We start from the raw sequence: 7,442 nt of genomic DNA, 5'->3' as shown, positions 1-7,442 counted from the left end.
GCCATGCCATTTTGAATGGCTGTAAAAATTCTAGCAGCTTTCCCAGGCACATAAATAGAAAACAATGAAAAAAAAAAAGCAACAGTTCAAGGAGAATGGGGAATTGGTATATAAATGTACACTTTTTTTAAAAACGGTGAATTGTAATATATTCCATTTGCAGAAATCGTTGCAGAAGAAATCTTAAAAGGAAAATATACATACTGTTTTGCTTCTTAAAATGACAGGCTGATGTGCCTGAATAGTAGCAGCAGTAAAGTCCTCCCCGTGCCCCATCATGCCCTGGTGATCCTCACCTTCCTGGAGGTTATGGTAAGTCATAGATTTCCTTTGTGATTGGTGAGATTTTTTTTCACATATATGGGTCCTATTTTTCTCATCATAGTAAAAAGTACAAAGGATATGTTTGCTCTCTTTGCTTCCTCTCTCTCTCTCTCTCTCTCTCTCTCTCTCTCTCTCTCTCTCTCTCTCTCATCACTCCCCCTTCTTCTGTCAGCCTCTCTAGCTTTCTTTGTGATTTCCACTTTGTAATTCTCTCAAGGGCATATCTCCCTTCTTATTTATAACACATCGTCATGCTCACCCTGAGTCCCTTGGCTCTGTCCTAGTCTTAGATCTTTACTCAGGAAAGGAGCAAGCATTCCACACAGGTGGAGGAATAAGAATGGTCCTGGAAGTGAGAGGAGCTGACTTCAGCAAACCGTTTTTGCCATTACGTCACTCTGAGAGGCAGAACTCTATAAGGAGAGGTTTGACTTGGAACAATGCCATTTAACCAGAGAAGGAAAGGAATGTCAGGCTTGGGGACAGCAAGAGTCAGGGTCACATCTTCTTTTCAGGGCTGGCACACAGTGAGGAAAAGAAGCCAAGACTAGAAATTCCTTAGAGTCACAGATCTTCCCCAGCACACTAGGGAGGCCTGGAAAATGTATGTGTTTAAAACCTAAAAGTCATGATAAATTCTGGAGTACAACAGTAGGAACTGTTAGAATAACTTCAAATGGGCAAAACAATCAAAGATTAAAAGCTTATTGCTTGGACTAGTAAGATCTGGTAAAAAAAAGAAAAAGAAAGCAAGAGTGGGAGGGAGGGAGGGAGGGAGGGAGGGAGAGAGAGAGAGAGAGAGAGAGAGAGAGAGAGAGAGAGAGAGAGAAAGGATGCATTCTACCACACATCTACCACACCTGCTGGTCTGAGTTTGATTTCTAGGAGTCACATGATAGAAAGGGGGACTGACTCCCCTCTGACCTCCCCATGTAGTCTTTCTCTCTGTCTCTGTCTCTTTGTCTCTCTATGTCTCTGCCTCTCTCTGTCTCTTTGTGTCTCTCTGTCTGTCTCTGTCTCTGTCTGTCTATATCGCTCTCTGTCTCTGTCTCTGTCTCTGTCTCTGTCTCTGTCTCTCTCTCTCTCTCTCTCTCTGTGTGTGTTAAACACACACCCCACAAGTGAAATAGCCACTATTCTGTTATTTCTAGCCCAAAGCCACTGAAGTGGTCAGTTCAGTGGTCCTGAGTCATCTTTTCCTTAATGGATATGTGAGCCCCTGCAGGGCTACCAGGATTCGGTGCTGTACACTTCCTACCACACTGCAGAGCTTCCATCCTGAGCTGACATGGCATCTACTGGTTGACATCATCCTTTTGACGGCAGCTACCCAAGTTCTGTGACAATAGGTGGACCGAGCTCAGGTTCCTGGATTTCTGTCAATTGAAAATGATCAAGTTAAGCCTGGATCCCAGAATGGAGCAGATATAAGCAGAGTTCTTAGAAAACCTCCAGGAAGAAAACCATCAAGGAAGGAAGAAGGTCTCAATTGGTGGCAGGCTAGGACTGTACGGCATTTAATGTGACCAGTAAAATAATGGCTACAATGAGGTGGACTGGCAAGAGGGCTCAGCAGGTAAGAGTACTTTCTATTCAAGCTTGGCAGTCCGTGTTTGATCCTGGAACTTGACCTCTATGTATGCTGTGGTGTGCATGTCTATACATCACATATGTATGCGCGCACGCGCACACACACACACACACACACACACACACACACACACAAAGATGGTTAAAACATTTTATCTTAATGAGGAGAGGGGAAGATGGAAAGTAAAAAAGCCATAGGGAACCAGTTCCCACAGAACCAGCCCTTCAAGAGATGACTGGCAAGTATCTAGACTCATTGATCCTTGGTGTCCAGAACCTGTCCCTCCAGGAGTATTTCACGGCCATCCTTGGTCTTTACAGTGGAAGCTTGCTCAACAGTACTGAGGCATCATAGTCCCTCCAAGAAGTCACCCCTGTAATGGACTGTCCATAAGTGACTCCCTCTCCTGAGTGCCCATTGCAAATATTGCCCAGATTCCTCTCATTTGTGATCTATTTTTTAGAAAGGAGCAAATATCATGCATTGGTTACAGTTTTGACTTATTGCAGTGATCAAGGTTAATAAACCATGCATCTTAACTAGCATGATGGGTTATTTTAGTTGTTGTAGCTCAGGGGTAGGTTTTAAGGAATTTTAAACTCTTAAAGATGTGTATCATTTAGTTCTGTGTATATCTGCATCCTGCTGTGGGTATGTGCATGCATGTGCTAGGACCTGTGGAGGCCAGAAGAAAGCATGAGATTCCATGAAGCTGGAGTTAAGGGTGGTTATGAGCTGCCCAATGTAGGTTCTAGGAGCCAAAATCTGGTCCTCTGCAAGAACAGCATATGCTCCTAATGGCTGAGCCATCTCTTCAGCCCTGGGTTTGAATTTTGAAATTCTCCTCAGCCTTGACACATGGAAACCCAACTCTTTTCCAAATTCTTTTCTGCTGTTGAAGAAGCAGCACACTGGACAGCTGCATTTGTCCCATAATGTAAACCTGTTAGGCTTAGTCAAAGAGTCACGCTCTGTGCCTTTCTCGGTTTGTTTTTCGAGGGCCCCGTCTCTACATTAGCCAAAGGAAAGCCTACACTGAGATCACTGAAATATACTGGAAATGACCAATGGAATGCTGTCCTCAAAGGACTCCTGTATACGCCTTGTCTAAATACCTTGGCCTTCAGGGAATAGGAGAGGAAGCCCTGTCATCAGCCCTTGGCCTAATTCAGCTGAGTCCCAGAGCTGACATTATTTATGGAAACATAAGCAGTTGGTTGGATGAATGCCCAAGGGCCTTGGCATTGTAGGTACTTAAATAAATCAAATGATGCAGAAAACTGATATGATGTGAGACCTCCATTTGAACTGCCACCTCCCCTAGTCCCACTGGAAAATGTAAAGGTCAGGGAGGACCTTCTAAGGGAGAGCAGAGCCCAGGTAGGAAGGTGTCCAGATAGGCATGCCGTGTGGCCAGTGACATGGAGTCCTTGTAATGTCACAGCATGGGGCAGAAAGAAGCTATCACATCCACAGGATCTGAGGACTGCTGCTTGGGTAATTTGTGGTAAAAAGTGGATAGATAGGTTTCTCAAATCAAGGCTGCCTCCCAGGACTTTACTCTGAAGATTTCCTAAAGCATACTTGCATTTTTAATCAGATTCTGTTTTTTGCTATTTCTATCATTTTACTAAACAGCTTTACCCCTGTGGCTTTGTTTTAAAAATCTAGCCATCTTGCAGTCTCAGGCATTTCTCAGAAATTTACCCCCGGGAAAGATAAATCTTATATGCGTGTTAAAGAAATGCAACTCCGCCACCTAAAAAAGTCAGGATAAAGGGGAAAAAAGATATAATTGAATATTGACCAAATAAAAACCATCCTGTTCATTCCTTATTTTAATATTCTTTCTTCAAGCAAATTCAAGAGGCCTAGCAGTCTAGCCTCTGCTGATGGTTCAGCAAGATCAGCAGGAAATTAGAATTGCAACATTAGGATATTTGGAACATAATTTTTGAAACCAGATTCACATCTGTCTGCTGGTTCAGTGAGAATGCTTGGAGAGACCAATCAATGAATGGTACATCAATTATCACAGCAGCTAAAAGATGCTGGGAGTTACAGCTCAAAGTCACTCAGGGTGGACTTTACTTGCCCGTGACTTAATCAGATGTTATACACATTGAAAAATACCACACATTTTAATCTCTATCCCAACCATGGTAACCTGGGTCTGGAGCCTCCTGCTTTGTTCTGTCTGTAGATGTGGATTTGAAAACTAAGAACAGTTCATGAAAAGGTTAACCTCTAAAGAAATGCAGACATATGAGATGTCCCCTCTCTCATCTTCCTTATGTCTCTATGGAGTTTCTTCTTCTATAGACAGAATTCTACCATCTAGAACAGTGGAACAAAGAGTATCTCCCACCAAACCTTCCCTTCAAGGTTTCAAGACATCACTGATAACTGGCAAGCTATGGCCATACTTATTGAAGTTCAAGAACTATTGAAAAACTGGTACTGGGGAGCGTTAGGTTTTGGAAATGAGGGAAGATCACAAGAGCAAGGTATCCTGTTATTGCTACATTTAACTTTAAAAAGATCTGCAAAGGGATGTTCTCACATACTGTTTAGGGCGCCAACTACTGCAGAAGTCAGCCCACTTACCCATCTGTGGTCACTGCTAAGGCAAATGCCCTGCTTCAAACCCAGGCAAGGGAGAAATATATGTATGGTGGGTTGAATAGGAATGCCCCTCATAGACTCATGTGTTGGAATGTTTGGCCCATAGGGAGTGGCACTATTAGGATGTGTGGCCTTGTTGGAGTACATGTGGCCTGCCACTGTGGGGGTGGGCATTGAGGTCTCCAGTCTGTCTATCCTGGCTGCCTGCACATCAAGGTGTAGAAATCTCAGTTCCTTCTCCAGCACCATGTCTGCCTACACTCTGTCATGTTTCCTGTCATGACAATAATGCACTAAACCTCTGAAACTGGAAGCCAGCTCTAATTATATGTTGTTGTTGGTTTTAATAAGAGTTGCGGTGTTCACAGTGTCTCTTAATAGCAATAAACCCCTAACTAACCCATGCTCGATCGCATGCCCGAGAGCCATGCTGCTCTGCTCTATGTGACCAGAATTCCTTGGACCCAAGGAAGCAGCATGGGGACCTGTGTGGAGCTCAAACCTGCAGAAGCTCAAACATCAGAAAGTACTGAGCAAGTTGTGCAATCTTCACAAGCACAGAAAGATCGTAAGAGAAAGACTTGACTGTCTCCTGAGAGCAACAGTCACCACTGGGTATGCAAAAGCACAGACAACATTAGGAAGCCAATTCCTAAGAGGGAGAAAATGAGAAGACATCAAAAGAGGTGTAATTGGAGAGTCAAAAATGAAGGTATTTCAGGAGGCTGAGCCCCAAGCTCCCTGCTTTGTAAAGGCCCCGAGTCCCTGTGAGCTATTAGGTCATCTCCCCAAGACCTAGTTAGACTCACTTCTTCAGAACTGGTACCTACCAGTCTTGGCTGATATTCTTTTTTTTTAAAAACCATGACCTTAGTTTTCTGTTACTGTGGTAAAACACCTGCCAAAAGTAACTGGGGGGATAAAAGGGTATATTTTACCTTAAAGCTCACAGTTTATCATGAAAAGGAAATTGGGGCAAGAACTCAGGGCAGGAACCTAGAGGCAGGAACCGAAGCAGAAACCATGAAAGAACACCGCATACTGGCTTGCTCTCCAGGCTCACATTCAGCTATCTTTCTTTACCTCCCAGAACCACCTTCCTGGAGTGACACCACCTACCACAATCTGGGTCCTCCCACATCAATCATCCATCAAGAAAATGATCCCACCAACATACCGACAGGCAATCTTAGAGACGTATTTTCTCAGTTAAATTTGATTACTCTAGCTTGTGTCAAATTAACCAAAACTAACCAAGCACATCCATCTATAAATCTAATATGGTAATAAGCTTGGGCGATGTTTTCTGATAGGTATGTTACAGTCTCACTGTGTGACAAAAACCAACAACAATGTAAGAACACTTGAATACACTTTTAATCGTCAAGTGTGACAGGATTGGTACCCATCAGCATCTCGACATGCAGGCCAAAGGAGGCTAATTAAACGGAGCTGTTCAAATAAGCATCATTGCAAAGGTTACAAAACACTGCAGTGTTGCCAAAGTTGGTGAAATCAATTTCCATTTTTGCTGCAGTGTGTGTCATGCCGAGACTGCTGAAACCAACAAAATGAAAAGCATTAATAATTGGTATTAATAGCGTCTATAAATTAATTTGCTTATTTGCCTAAAAAAATCAGCCAAACAATTCATCAAATGGAAGCTATGTACAGCAGATAATAAAAAGGAGGTACTTCCTATTGCTTTTAAAAATGAGGCATGGGAAAATGAAGAAATCTAAGCAGATGCAAACGAAATGAAAGCCCCTTTGCTAGGAAAAACAAAACCAATTTAGTGGTACACAGAAGGAGCCTTTTGTGACTTTAGGCGTTTTGTGGTGGATATTAAACATGGTACAGAAAACTAACGACTTAAAGTTGAGGTGATACAAGTTCCTATTTGTTTAGTGTACTTTCTATCAAATAATTGAAAACATCAATGATTGGTCCTCCTACAATGCCATAGAAACAGACGAGAAATAAGCAATGACCGCTGGTAAGAAATCAAGTGGCAGTGTGGCTAAGCACTCTGTGGAAAGAATTTCATGGACTCAACTCGATGGGTATTTATCGAAAAGCCATGGTTCACTGTCCTGTTATGGAGGACAGTCACCACTGTCTTGTGATGTGACAGGAAGTGAGAGGGGCAGAGCATTAAAGAGCATCTCCTTTTTGTGTATAATTATAGCTTGTGTTTGCCCAAACTGTGCTTAGTTCCTAAAGACCAACTGTAAGACCTGAAGACTGTTAGCATCTCAGTCTCTTCCTCTACTCTTCCTCCATTCTGCCTGGTCATTTTCTGTGTTTCTGCTGAAAGCTGGTATTTCTTTTCCTGTTGTTATGATAAAATGCTGATGAAAGCAACCAAGAAGAAACGGGGTTATTTTAGCTCACAGTTCAATGACTGTGAGGTACATCACAGTTCAAGGTCATGGCATCATGACAGGGAAGTCAAGGCAGCAGGAGCTTGCAACACCTGGCCATATCACAGTCACAAACAGGGAGCAGAAAACAATGAATGCTGCTCAGTTTGTTCCCTTTCTCTGTTTATATAGTACAGGACCCCGGATAGGGAATGGCGCCACCCTTAGTGGGAGAATCCTCCCACATCTATTAAAATAATCAGTACAATCTTGCACAGCTATGCCCAGAGGCCCATCTCCTAGGTGACTCTAGCTTCATTTTCTTCTGGCTAAGATTACAAAGGACATCCTTGAGAGCATGTCCAGACAGCTGACAAAAATGCATTCCTAGTTCATTACAGAAGCCTGGTCTGAATTCGTTAGTTAAATTAAGGTTACATGCGCAACATTCAGACCCTACTCTCCGACTCAGTATTGATTTCATACTAGACTTAGAAATAGTATAAATTATCTTCTTGGCAACACTACCCATCACAGCC

The sequence above is a fragment of the Rattus norvegicus genome, chromosome 3, assembly GCF_036323735.1.
Source record: "Rattus norvegicus strain BN/NHsdMcwi chromosome 3, GRCr8, whole genome shotgun sequence".
Taxonomy (NCBI): Eukaryota; Metazoa; Chordata; class Mammalia; order Rodentia; family Muridae; genus Rattus; species Rattus norvegicus.
The sequence above is the reverse complement of the archived record's forward strand: the minus strand, read 5'-3'. Positions refer to the sequence as shown.